Source organism: Xiphias gladius, chromosome 4, assembly GCF_016859285.1.
Source record: "Xiphias gladius isolate SHS-SW01 ecotype Sanya breed wild chromosome 4, ASM1685928v1, whole genome shotgun sequence".
Lineage (NCBI taxonomy): Eukaryota > Metazoa > Chordata > Actinopteri > Istiophoriformes > Xiphiidae > Xiphias > Xiphias gladius.
The window spans coordinates 5849807-5864000 of record NC_053403.1 but is presented as its reverse complement, the minus strand read 5'-3'; the positions used below and the strand labels follow the sequence as shown (position 1 = coordinate 5864000).

Sequence of the window (14194 nt, the reverse complement as noted above, 5' to 3'; positions counted from 1 at the left end):
AAAGCTAATACAAGGTTCAATGTAGTTCAGCCTCGGCGACCACTTTATTAAGTACCTGTAAAATCTAATGCAATCCAATACAACAGCCATAACTCAGCCATAACTTCTACCTTTTAAAAAGACAATAATGTTTGGTTTTTGAGTGACACTGTCAGGGACGTATTCATTTACCTATATGTTTATTATTGAGGTTGTAGTTTGCAGTGGTGTTGAACTGGACTGCATCACGCTGAGAGGTGTTTCTAACGTTTTGCCGGCCCCATTTCCAAACCATGACGGGGGAGGCAACACGTTTCAATATAATGCGGCCCAGTACAACACAGCCACTAACTAACCACCTCAGAAATAGACATTCAGTTGAATTAACACCTTCTCAGAAAGTTCCAAATCAAAAAATGCCCATTGTAAGTTTTGTTAAGGGTAGAATATGTGGAAGAGCTGTTGTACAGGATTGTATTAGATTACATAGGTGTACCTAATCAAGTGGCCTGAGAGTGTATGTATAGTAATATTAACATTATTTCAACACACACAGTGGCAAGAAATAAATTAAACTATCACAGTGCCGGTGGAAAAAGTAAGTGAATCCTTGGATTTAATAACTGTTCAGACTTCCTTTGGCAGCAATAACATCCAAACAGGAGATTTCTGTAGCTGCGGATCAGACCTGCGCAACTTTCAGGAGGAATGTTGGACTGTTCTTCCTCACAGAGCTGCTTCGGCTCAGCCATATTCTTAGGACGTCTGGTGGGAACGGCTCTCCGGGGTCACTCCGCAGCATCTCTATTGTGTTAAGGTCTGGGCCCTGACTGGGCAACTCCAAATGGGTGGCTTGTCTTTCTCTGAAGTCACTCTGTGCTAGATTTACTTCGGCGTTTAGGGTCACTGCCCTGCCGCACCACCCAACTTCTTCCGACCGGGTGGATTGTCTTTGTCTGAGGTTGAAATTGTCTTTGGCAGATTTACCCCAGTGCTTAGGGTCACTGTCCTGCTGCATCACCTAACTCTCTATTTAGCTTCAGCTGTGCGAACCAGTCACCCTGACGTTATCTATCTAAGATACCTTGATAAACTTGGGAATTCATTTTCACCCTCGCTGATGACGAGCTGTCCAGGCCCAGAGGCAGGAGGGCGGCCCAGAATCATGCTGCTCCCTCCCTACTGTACTTCACCTGTAGAGTGATGTTTTCATTCGGTGCGCTTTTTACGCCATATGTTACACCATATTTTTGAGAGAGAGAAGCAGCCTCAGGGATGGTGCTCCATGCAACCATGCACCATTATTTGTGTATGTTTGACTCATGAACAGAGATCTTAACCAGTTCCATTGATTCCTTTGAGCCTTTAGCTGTTACTCTGGGTGTCTTTCTTTTTTTTTTTTTTTTAACCTCGGATCAATTCTGGTTTTTTTATCCTTTGGAGTCGTCATGGCTCGTCGGCCACTTCTAGGGAGCGTAGGCACAGAACTAAACCGTCTCCATTCAGGTTTGATAACTCCTCACTCCAAATTTGCTTTTATTTGATGTCAGTAGCCATATCTTAAGACAAATTTGCACATTAATGCAGGTAATTCCAAAGGGTTCACTTACTTTTTCTTGCCACTGTAAGTGAGGATTGCTTCCAGTATATAGCCATAGCCACAGGTCATTGTAGCCATGTCTCTTCAGACCATTGAGACGTGGCCGTGTGGCTTCTGTGAAATGACACAGTTAATTTAAAACGTAACCGTAAAATAGACATTGAGTTCATTCGTAATGTCTGCTGTGGTAAGAGGGTCGGTAAAACCTGTTGACCGAGGGTTTACTGAGTGAAGTTGAAGTGTACCAGACTGGCCTGTTTGGAAAGCAGCGTGCAGTCAGGTGTGTGCAGTTTAGTGTCACAGGGTTCTTCACTTCCTAGAGGTTAAGAGGAACAGACGGGGGGGCTAATAATCACTGTATTATTGATGCCACAGATCCTGTTGCAGCTGAACCCCCCTGCTAGGTGTAAGAGAGCACAGAACTGACAACTGACTGACTGACAACAGTAACTGACACATGCCATTGTCCTCCTGTGTGTACAAAATGTTTCACGACCCAAACGTCAAACCGTGTCATTATTAATGTCTGATAATATGACAGAAATGTGCTTGCAGAAATTCCTCTGTTTAACAAAGGTTAGTTTAACTCTCGGCCCCGGATCGTTTTTAATGTACTGTCACTCACTGTAACTTGCTCACACAAGGGCCTACGAATTGTGATTTTCATTGTGGCTGATTATATCAACATTTTAATTAATCAGTTACTCATTTGATCTAGAAAAATGTCAAAAACGTAATCAAGAAATGTCTATCAAAATGTCAGAGAAACCAAGATGACGTCCAAAAATTTGCTTGTTTTGTTTGACCAACAGTCCAGAACCCAGAGATTGTTCAGTTCACAGTGATACAAAAGAGAGAAAAGGAGCAAATCCTCACATTTGAGAAGCTGTAACCAGATAATGTTTGTGACATTTTGACTTTAAATATTGTTTCAGCAGAAGCTCTGTCTGCACTCACTCTAAGAAAATAGCTAATAACAGTACCTAAATGAGGGGGAAGGGGTTAAAAATAGCAAAAATGAACACTTGCTGTGGAGCAAAGTAGCATCGGATGTTGTTTTGAATGAATTTAAACCTGTGTTAACCTACTCGCGCCTCTGTCTTGGCCATTCGCGGATGCACACTGAGGAATTTATGGTGTTTAGCCATCAGTATCTGGGTACATGATTGACCCAGATTGTTATGAAAAAACAACAAGACGTGAAATACTCTGAGATTTTCATGTTTGTGGTGTATAATAGAGGTCAAAAAACATGCAACTATACCTTTAACTTGATGAACAATTTACTGCAGCTGGAATTGTATTACTGTATGTTGATATTCAGTGTTTATAGAGGACGACGTTGTACATTCATTTGGAATATATTTTAAATATATGAGAGGGTCCATCATGCCAAATTTCAGGTTGCTATTGGTCAGATAAAGATATTAAAGTAGTGGTAGTCAAGCAAAATATAGAAAAATTGGTGTCTACAATACTGAAAAGAGCTCATTTAAATGTTTAAATCTGCTTATTGTTAATTCGCATATTGTTTATTCGCCTCTACTGCCTCAAAATATACGTGTATAATGGTGTAAACTTTACGAATGACGGTTTCTCATGTGTAAACATTTTTGTCATATTATTCAGTAAAAAATATCCATGTACGTTCTCCATCTGTGTCAGGGCTGTAAAATACTGTACAAATGTGTGTGTGAGGGCTGTGGGGGTGGGGCGGAGGGCGGGTGCTGATGGAAGAGAGGGGGGGATGGACGGATGGATGGATGCAGGAATCCGAAGACAATCAGGAAGTGACTGTGGAGCAGCCTGTTTCCATGGTAACCTGCCAGTAAAGGGTGTTGGGATGGGGATGGGGATGTGTGTGTGTGTGTGTGTGTGTGTGTGTGTGTGTGTGTGTGGGGGGGGGTGGGGGGGTGGGGGGGTTGTCTCTCCATGTATGTATGTAACATGGTGGGCCAGTCAGGTTGAGCTCATGTCTGGCTGAAAAAAAAAAAAAAAAAATCCAATAAAGACACTGTCACAGGCACCTGCTGGTCAATTATTCATATTTAATTCTCTCTAATCAATACATGTGCGTGCATGCATGAAAAAAAAAATCTTTAACAAGACACACACGTACACAGGACTGGTAACCTTCCAGGTTTGTGATGAGCACACTCAAGTCCGTGATTCATGAGCCACATTTACACACAACGTCATATCAGCAGGTCTGGAATTGACACACACACACACACACACACACACACAGACACGCACGCATACTACAACACAGCAAAATTAAATTTCACCTCAAAGGCTGACCACACAAAAGACAACTCAAAATCTAACAACTTGACTTGATTGGGGAACTGCGCGATACACTTAGCGCTGAGTACTTGTTCGAAGTGGGTAAAATGAAAGGTGGCCACCGAGTGCAGGTTAAGTGTACCGCGCGTTGTGCTGTGTTCATGTCCCCGTCCGTGTCCATCATGGACTGTTCCACCGCAGAGGCCCGCCCTATCACAGGCAGGCCCGCCGGCCAGGGTTGCACGTCCCCTCGTAGCACACAGAGAGATCTATAAATTCACCCCGCCAGTCCGGGGCCCTGTCAGTAGTTGACTTACAGGGTTAACAGAGGTCTCCTCTTCGGCCCAGCTGCCCCTGCCTGTCCACGTTTAATATTTCATGACCAGAGAGCAGAGCTTTGTTGGGAAAGTAGGAGCACGTTTGACGGAAGAATTATTTTAGTTACCATTGCATAATAACAAATTACAGCACAGAGAACATACTGAGCTCTGAGAGTATTAAACCAATTGAATTTCTAAATAACACATTTAACCGATTTTCAGTCTTACCCCCTCCTCAGCACATATCAGACCTATTTACCCAGTTTATCTAAGCACCCATTGATCTGAATCCTTTCCCATAATGGTTAAGAACTCCCGGGCTAACCATCTTAGCCAGCAGGTCCACTGTGTCTCTCTAACTGGTCTAGGGGTTATGCGACCGAATGCTGCAATGCTGCACGCCGGTCACGGATGGGGAAAGACTGGCTGGTATTGTCTTGGAGGCAGCTGCGCTGTTGAGAAGCTGCGTGACTGCCAACAGTCAGTGGTTAGTGACTGGGCCGAGGCTGCCCTCTGCTGTGAGAGGGGGAGAAGAGAGCTGCCGTGCACCGTGCGGTTTCCTCCACCAGCTCAAAGGGCATGCTGCTCATCCTCAGTGACAACGTGTAGTATCTCTGCTGGGACTGCAAAAAAAGAAAAAAAAATACACCTGGGATCCTTATAGAGCGGAAAAATGTTTTATCTTTCAATTAGTTAGTTAAAGAAGTTGTAATTTTCCCTTTAAATGTCCAGCTTTTTGCTTAGATCACAACTTCCACTGAAATGACATTGGACCGAAATGAGGATGTGCTATTTCCCCTGCGGCACTTTGAAGCTCATGCAAACTGCAACTTAGCTTTGAACATATAAATAAAAATGATCCGCCCATTTTTACAACAGCTGTATCCTCTAGTTGTGTACAGTATGTCTGCGGTTGTTGTGGGTACGGGACGTAATCTTGTACAATACTTTGCACAAGATTACAGCCGGTCTGTTTACATTCGGTGCTGTTAAATTGTCTGAGTTCGTCCTCTTTTTCCTTTCCACTGCACAAGTTAAATATTCACTCGGGCTGCCATTAATTGTGGGCAGATAAAAGAAATTTGACTTGGGCCAGAAGAGACTGAAAACATCATTGTCCTTGATGTAACTTCAAGACACAGTTACAGTGTCTACTTTTTCTGTACATTTTAACACAGATTTTACAAGCTATGGACGAGTGCATGTCTGCTGGTAATACAAAAAGCTCGATGTGTTACAGAGATGGGTGCTACAAGCTGTGGTAATCTCAGAAAAGGGGAGCTATAGTACCTTCCAGATTTTTGGCGGGTGGCTACTTAAACATGAAGTAATGACTAATGAAAAAAGCTGTAATACCCTCTAATTTCTTCTTGGACTGTTTAATTTGAAGGATGTTCCACTTTGTCAAAAGAAAACACCTGAAATCAGAGAAAAGTCAGAAGAAATAAACACAATGTTGTATTTTTTGTTATTATCCCTTTAATTGTGTGTTGAGCAATCTGATATTTGGCCGGGACCCCCTTTGGGTTGTCCTGGCCCCAAGGCTGGGAACCACTGTTCTGTGTAAATCTGCAAGAACCCCCTTCTGCTGTTTTGCGGTTTCGTGGCAGGTGCTTTGGCGGCGTCAGCAGGCACCTCGGATGTCACCCTGCTTTCTGATAGCTCTCAGCCTTCATAGATCTACTGCAGATTATTGGGCCGTTCATTTACTTGTTTCCCATATGTATCTGCTCCTTTTTTAAGGTCACTGCACCCTCTCCCGGCATGCATTGGGATCCTGGACTGGTTGCCAAATTTTTTATACGGCCAGAAGCCAGTGGATGGCTCTGGAGCGCCACCTGCTGGTGTTACAATGAACATGCGCACACACTTTGTGTTAACTGCACTATGCCTCAGGAGAGAATCCGCTCAGATCAAACATGCCTGAAATGTGTGGTGCATGCGTGTAGTTTAGTCACACGGGGCCGGTGAATTTCACAGCCTCCGGAGAATGATGGTTTGTCAAACACAGTACAGAGAGGAAGAGAGTCAGAGGCTGACTTACACTGTGCCGGTAACGTCACAGCTTATCCTAATGAAAACTATAAGTACAAGACATTGTAATCCTCAGCAGGGTAATGTAACTGAGTGTGTTTACTCAAATTACACATGTAAAGGTTTTTTGTAGTGCTTGAATATTTCCATCTTATGCTACTTTACATTTCAGAGGCAAATATTCTACTTTTTACTGCCCTGCACTTATCTTATAAGACAGATTGCTTTGTTATTGATTAAACTACCCAACAGTACGTAAAATAACTGAAAAAATGAGCCCAACCTGGACCCATTACGACATTAAAAGTTGATTACTAAAAATGGAAAATTTTAAATTTGTTGCATTTTGTTAGTCACTTAAGTAGTTTTACTTAAATATATAAATCATTAGATCATTGTAATTACTTTATATCGTTGACTATTTTTATGCATGAAACTACCCCACATTTTAACTGATACATGTTGAATGTAAAATCTGAATCTGCAATGTAAATATTAACTGTAGATGTCAAAGAAAATAAGACTAGTCAGGGCTGGATTACCAACTGTTCACAGCCCCCAACAGCCCCAGATTCACTGTCTCTTATCAATTACCAATTATATCTTTACTTGGCAATATATATATATCATCATATAGGTACTGAAATGCTACATGAAAGTTCTAGTGGTTAAAGCTGAAAGGTTCTACTGTGCCCAGCTCTGGCCCAGGGGGCCCCTAAACCCTTGGGCCCCTGGGCCAGAGTTGTTTGAAGGGCCTTCCCCACAAAGTTAACATTTCTTGTAGGAAAGTCAATCAAATGACCACAAAAAGACACAAAACAACCCAGGACAGACAAAAAAAAAAAACAACCACAAAGAGATGAAGAACAACTACAAACGGTATGCAAAATGACTACAAGGAGATGCAATATGACTACAGACATAAAATAGACGCAACATGACTCTACAGAGATGAAAAACAACTACAAACGTTAGGCAAAATGACTACAAATGCAAAACAGCTACAAAGAAATGCATAACAACTACAAACAGACTCAAAACCTTTACAAACGGTATGCAAAATTACTACAAAGAGATGCAAAAAAACTAGAGACTCAAAACAACAAAGATGCAAAGCAACTACAAACGGTTAACAAAATGACTACAAGGAATTGCCAAATGACTTCAGACATAAAATTACCCGAAAAGTGATGTGAAACAACTACAAAGAGACTCAAAACGACTACAAAGAGATGCAAAACAACAACAAAGATGAAAAACAACTACAAACTGTATGTCAAATTACTAAAAAGAAATGCAAAAAACTACAGAGATGCGTAACAACTACAAACAGACTCAAAATGACTACAAATGGTATGGAAAACAACTACAAAGATGCAAAACAACTACAGGCGGTTAATAAAATGACTACAAACAGACACATACACGACGCTGTGTCGTTTGTAGTCGTTTTTTAAGCCTGGGTGTCTTGCTCCTTTACAGTGTGTGTGTGTGTGTGTGTGTGTGTGTGTGTGTGGGGGGTTTGGTCCACGTCTGAGCCCAGGGGGTCGTCGTGTCATGATCCGTCCGTGGGTTAAAGCAACGCAAGGTAACCGATTATCCTTCCTGTGCGGAGTAAACGCGTCTTTGGTCACTGGGGCTTGGTTAGCTACTGTTCTAGCAGGCTCGAACTGCACTATTACTAAAAATCCAGTGAGTGCAAAGTCGGTTTTGTGCCACAGCAGCACGCACCAGTCAAAGTCGCGTGGGCGGGGGCGGGGGGGTAGGTTGGTTGGTTGGTTGGTTGGTGGGACGGACCGACGAGACCAGGGACTTCTTTCAAAAATAGTCCACTTCATCGCGGCAGCGGTCATGGAGGGTGTGAAACATGGTTCGCCACGGATATAAATAACGGGGCCCGAGGGAGGATATCGGCCAAACCAAAGAGGAGGCAACAAAACACGGAAGCGGATATTTCAAAAGAGAAGAAACGAGCCAAAGTCAGTGCCACACGTTTCAGTGTTGATGTCGGTATTTGGCGACGAATACCTGTCGAAAATACCCTCGGTGAGTAGACCTCCGTCTCACATGCTAGGAGATACAACCTTAAAACGCGAGTGGAAGCCTGTGTTTTAGTTACTGCGAGTGCGACTTGTTCAATTTTAAAAAAAAAATAAACAAACAAACAAACAAAAAAAACCCAAAAAAACCCCAAGGTAACCAAGTTTGAGCCCGAGAGATTTCAAGTACACATTCATTCGTGGGAATAAGGTGAACAGGAGAGTAAAACTTTTCTGCAATATGGCCGCTCAGATGTCACACAGCTTCCCAGAACCAGGCAGAGCTAAAAAAAAAAAAAAAGAAGAAGAGGAAGAAAAAGGAAAGAAGCTTTGACTCAAATCTTGTTGAAATTTATGGAAACCTAACGTGTCCGGAGAAGACCGTCGAAATATTGCGCTTAAAAATATCCAAACTACTGTCTCTTCCCGGTCGTGAGTGCCCACTTTTCACATCAGAGCTACTGTTGGTGATTGGTGTTCTCTTCTATGGGAGGAACGTTATTCCATTCAAAAATCCGCCAATTTCACGTTAACCGGCTCATCGCCAGTCGCTCAGGCGTTATGCGACACAACTCCATGCTTTTTTTTTAACTCGCTAGTGTCCGTGGTGAGATTCGGCACAGTGAATGTTAACGATTTAGGTGTAGAGTGGACATGCACATGTATGTACAGTTACAATGCAACAAGCTGAATGGAAACAGATGTGGCGAGACTGTTAGAATTACAGATGCCAGTGTTAGGGCTAACGTATCTTTTCACCTGACCAGCTGGTTGAAATGAAATACTTTTAATAAATCCCAGTAATTTTTTTTTTTTTTTTTTTTACTGAATCTTCAGCAATCCAAATAATAACAGCCTTGCCTTGAAAGTGTTATCGGAGAGAAGGCCTGAGCACATTTGGGGCTCTAGGAGCACATGACAGCCCACCTCCCCAAATCCCCCTGAGATTTGTTAAAGCACAGTATAGCAAGTGCAGGTACTCAAACAGTATAAAAAAACAGGGTAAGTTCTGCCTGTTGTCCACATAAGAGAACACCGTTTTGGGAGACGATTTCTGTCGGAAAATCAAATTGCTTACTGATACAAACTGAAGAAAAACAGAATACAAGTTTTTCTGTTTATTCACGATTTTAATAAGGTGCCAAAGCACCAGTGTAATACGAGAGAAGTTTTTTTTGTTTTTTTTTTAAACATAAAAAGTTTAGGTAAATACAATATTTTTGATTATTCAGAAATTTTCTGAATGTTGTTAAACGTGCATCGGATGCATTCACACACCACGCATGTCTGTATTGCTGTTTCTATACACTGTATATCTGTGATAAACTAATACCGTCTTCCAGTATTGGTTGGCCAGCTTGTTGTCAAGCTCCAGTTCATAAACCATCTAAATCTCTGTAATTCTTTCCATTTTTACGTCCAAGGTGGGCCATTTATTGCACCTCTCCTTAAAAGCTGAGTGCTTAAATTATATTTTTGGTTTTGTTACTATTAAATCAAACAACCAATAGCCGTATTATGTTCCGGTTTCTGCATCGCGATTAAAATTCAAAGTATAGTTGTCTTCTAATTCAGCAGCTGTTGTTTTAACAGTTAAAAAGTACACACAGCTTTTTGTTTAATTTTTTTTTTTTTTCACCTGTAGGTAGAGCGCAAATATTCTAATAATGGTCAAGTTCATTAATAAACAGGCCAAGTGTTGGCTGCGACAGTAACGGAGGAGAGTGTAAAAATCCAAATCCTGGAGGAAAAACACACAAATTGTGTATCCAGGCAGGTTGCAGACTTTTCCAAATTGTTTCTCCCTGTGGATAAAGCTAAAAAGAGAGGGATGACAGCAAGAGAGAGAGAGAGAGATCACAGTGACTGATGAGTTGTCCCCTAAAGAACTTTACCTTTTTCCCTGGTAGCAATATGTTGTGTACTTTAATTGAGCAGTGGGCTATTTGTTTACATCTTTAACAGGGCTCAATGAAAGGGGAAACAAGAATGAACCGTTCCCACTTTTCCTGCCCTTCACCCTCCCGCACGTGTTAACCGGATATAAAACGTGGCTTAGTGTTTCACCTGAATACGTGCAGTGGTTTCTTAAGTAGCCCCTACTTCACAATGTTTCATCTCAGCGTCTCCATATGGAAAGATTTTAGTGGTTGTTGATTTACAGCAGTGCTGAATTGTGTTACTGTCTCCCCTGTGGGTGGGGAGATAATAGCGGTGAGAGTGAAACCTATAATTAGAAGCAGTCATTCCTACCCAGTCTCTAGTTCATATAATTTCACAAGAATTAAATTACAGTGAAATTTAAGTATTCTTTATTTTGCATGTAGGAGCAGTAGGATTGCCCTCATACAATTCTGGAGACCTAAAAGCTCTCCAGTCGTTTATGGAGTTAACTCTCGGATAGCTTGCAGAATTGCAGTAAAATACGGTGAAATGACAGGGCCAACTTTGATCAAAGAACCACCAGTATTTGTCATTGCTTAGTTTGTGTAACAGTTTGTTTTGTATCCCTGCAATGGTTTACTAAGGTCACTGATCGTTCAGTCTATCTGTTCATTGACCTGCTGTAGAGCTGGGTGACAAAATCTATGGGAATCCATTACAAATACTTTGAATATTGCTGCTGGGTCCCTGCTTCACAACAATAATATGGCTGTTTTTTAAAATGACTTGCTCAAGGGGCAAAGAAATAGACAAAACTAATGGTTTAAGTTTATGGGTGAGACCCTGATTCAGGGGGTTGTTGTGATGAAAAGTTTGATTAAACTTGGGGATCTTTGTCTTCCAACCCCTGAAATCATGTAAACTTGCAAATAGGTATTTCCGGCTGCAGATTCAATGTCGAATGATCAAAGGTTTCTACACTTTTGCTCCTTCAAGACAGTAGACACAACTTTCACTTCCTATCTTTTTTCTTTGTTTTCTCTTTCATTCTCTTCCCGTCGATTTCATCATCTAAATTTCTGACCCATGCCCTCCTTCTGGCTTCTTTGTACATCTTGTTCTTCTTCATATCTTAATATCTTTATGTTCAATCCCTACTGTGTCTCTCTCTCTTTCTGTGTCTGCATTGCTCTGTCGCTTTTCATTTCCTCCTTTCTTTCACTGCAACCTGCATGACCACCTTGCAGTTCTCTGAGCATACCGACCTCACCACCAAAAAGCCAGATTATCAGCCCAGGTTTCAGTTCTAAACTTAACTTTGGTTGCAGTCACATGTTTGGGGTTAGTGTAAATGTAAAAACAAATGGAGACGAGTCTGATACCAAGTCTTATTAGGTCTCTAATAGGTTTCTACTGCATCGGGCATCCAGAAGGAAAACAGCACTGTGTTACTGTAAAACAAAGCAAGGGACTGTGTTGGTGGGGGCATGTTGCTTCAGGTATCAGTGAGTCTATGAAATATGACCCAGGAAAGCCAGTCTGAATAACAGGTCTTTGAGGCTGAAGGCTTAACAGATGCAAAATCAGTTCGAAATGGTTTCAAAACACTACAAGACAGGATTTTACAACTCTGTACAGTCATCAACGCAGAAATTCTTTCGGCTTTTTTCATGACGGTCGCAGAAATAAACAGTAGATATACAGTGTTCACGTTGCGAAGCAATCTACCTGGAATGTGGGCTTGCTCGTATTTGATTGGCTGATGCAGTGTCTTTGCAGGATGCCATTGCGTTGTGTTGCACCAAAAATTCAGCCAGGTTCACCTCCTTGCCGGATGAACCTGCGTCCTGGTGCTGAAGCCCTTTGCGTTTTTTTACGCAGCGCTTTTCTGTCTGAACATGCCCTTACCGAGCGTTCAGACCATATCCATCCCGCCATTAAAGTATCGCAAGGCGCCTATTGTTTTAGACCTCAATATTAGTTAATTGAAGGTATTTCGCTTTCTGTGTATATTGTTGGCTGATAAGAGGCAAGAATTTGCAGTACAGAAATGCCAAATTAGGTTTGAGGGAATTTAGAAACAGTATCACTATTACTTAGTTTGTCAACCAGACAGCACTGATAGTTTTTTTTTTTTTTTTTTTTTTTTTTCAAACTGTAAAATGTCCCGATCAATATGTATCTTGGTCACTATTTCTCAGGGATTCATGTCAAGATTTTTTATTTATGTTGGGTGTTTATATTTTGAAATATCGGCCCATATATTGTTATCAGATTTTTAAAAAAACTGTTAAATATTGAAATTGGTATCGGCCTCAGAAATTCTGTATTGGTCGGGGTGCAGTTGTTTCAGGTATCGGTAAAACATACAATATAATCCAGGAAGTCTTGATTCGCGAGTGTGAAGGCTTAGAAGACACCAAACCCTGCACAGTGGTTTTCTTATTAATTGGACAGCTTTGTTGCTATTAGAGAGCTTAAAAACAAATTTGGAAAGGTAAAAAATTTTATGTTTTGCCAACAGAATCAATCAAAATCAACAAACTGAGTCCAGTTCTTGGTCTGTCAGTTCAGGCTTGGTTCTGTATTTTATTTTAACAACCCTTACAACAAGCTTCACCATGTCGCCCCCTTTAGAACAAGCTCTAACTTCTGGTCCAGTCCTCCAAACACCCTTGGCACGCTAGCTGTCCCATCTTAAATATGTAACCAGATATAAGTTGCTTCTGTTTATACCTGCCCGGTGAAAACCCTGGGGTCACGACGGGTCAGCCGGGTTGTCTCTGTGGCAGCACAGGGATCAAGGGTCAGGAGTGAGAGATTGGGAAGGTAGGGGGAGAGTTTTGCTTTCGGTTCAACCTGCTTGCAGTCGGTACAGTTGCAGGTGTTTCTCTGTGGCAAAGAGGCCCCTAAGAAAAGCGCATGTTGAACTAGATTTGAGGAATACTAGTTGAATCCAGCTTGTTAAATGTGTGAGTATTTTCTTCTTTTATCTGCTCTGTATAATGGTAAATTGAATATGCTCCCGTTTGGAATTTTCATCAGACAAAAAAGCAATTTGATGAAGTCATATTGGGCTCATATAAATAGTGATTGACTTTTTTCACTATTTTCTGACACTTTATAGACTGTCAACTTAATTAAGTTAATTTAAAAAAGTAGCCTATGCATTTGGAAAATCATTGCTGGTTGCAGCCCTGCCATCATGCAAAACTCTGGGTATTAATGGGGATGCATTGATAAACAGGTTGACATTACAACCACAACAAATACTGCTACTTTTCTAAGACACATTTGTGCATGCTTGCAGCTAAATAGGGAATCGAGACCTCTAATAAACCACTGTAGTATCAATCAGTTTATTCACAAACAGTCACTGGTCCCTCACTGGACCAGAACTGCTTTTCAGGATAGAAACAACATTCATCGTAAAATTTTCCAGATTTTTTAATAATATATAATGATAGTTTATTTGGTCTCCATTAGTTCTAAAGTTTTTCAGGACCTCTGAGACCCGGCCAAACCACCGGTAATGTAGTTGGCTCTAGAAACTGCATAAACTCCCAAATTTCTCAATTGCCTGAAACCTTAACTTTTTAAAAATTAATTCAGAAACCTTTTTCAAGAGCTTTGCAGAGGGATTTGTGAGTTCGGCTAACGAGCCTCATCTGGTTCGTGTATTACAGTAAAGGGTTGTTTAGAGGATAAATGGAGCCTATAGGTATTTCAGCAAAGTCAGTGTCTAAAGTTGTCTACTGTAGATATATCATGTATGACACACACTGGTTAGGTCCTGTCAGGGCACACTGTGAGAATGCAGAGCAGCTGCAAGTGGTAATGTGGTCATCTGGCATGCACGGTGCATGTGTGGCGTGCAGAGGGTGGTAAACACCCTCTTACCCCTCTCTAGTACCCCCTTGCCTGCCTGACGCCCCGTCCCCATATCAGTGTCTTCTTCCTGCTGTCCAACTCACGAACACCAAGTTTCATGTGGATTCGCCCACAGAACACAGCGGCAAGGCCAGTATTGGTAATTTTTGTTTGATTTTTGG

At 41.5% G+C, this 14194-nt stretch overlaps 1 protein-coding gene across 6 annotated transcripts in view; it reads left to right on the top strand.

Annotated features, from left to right (window-relative positions):
• Positions 1–7998: 7998 nt before the first annotated feature.
• The window catches only part of dtnba (dystrobrevin, beta a), a 40839-nt gene continuing 34643 nt past the window's right edge, over positions 7999–14194 (top strand). For 5 of the 6 annotated variants that reach the window (XR_005707298.1, XR_005707296.1, XR_005707295.1 and 2 more), the window contains exon 1: positions 8000–8265. The gene's annotated coding sequence lies outside the window, so the exon portion shown is untranslated. Of the gene's footprint in view, positions 8266–14194 lie in introns of all 6 variants that reach the window. The other variant, XR_005707297.1, reaches the window with a different exon arrangement.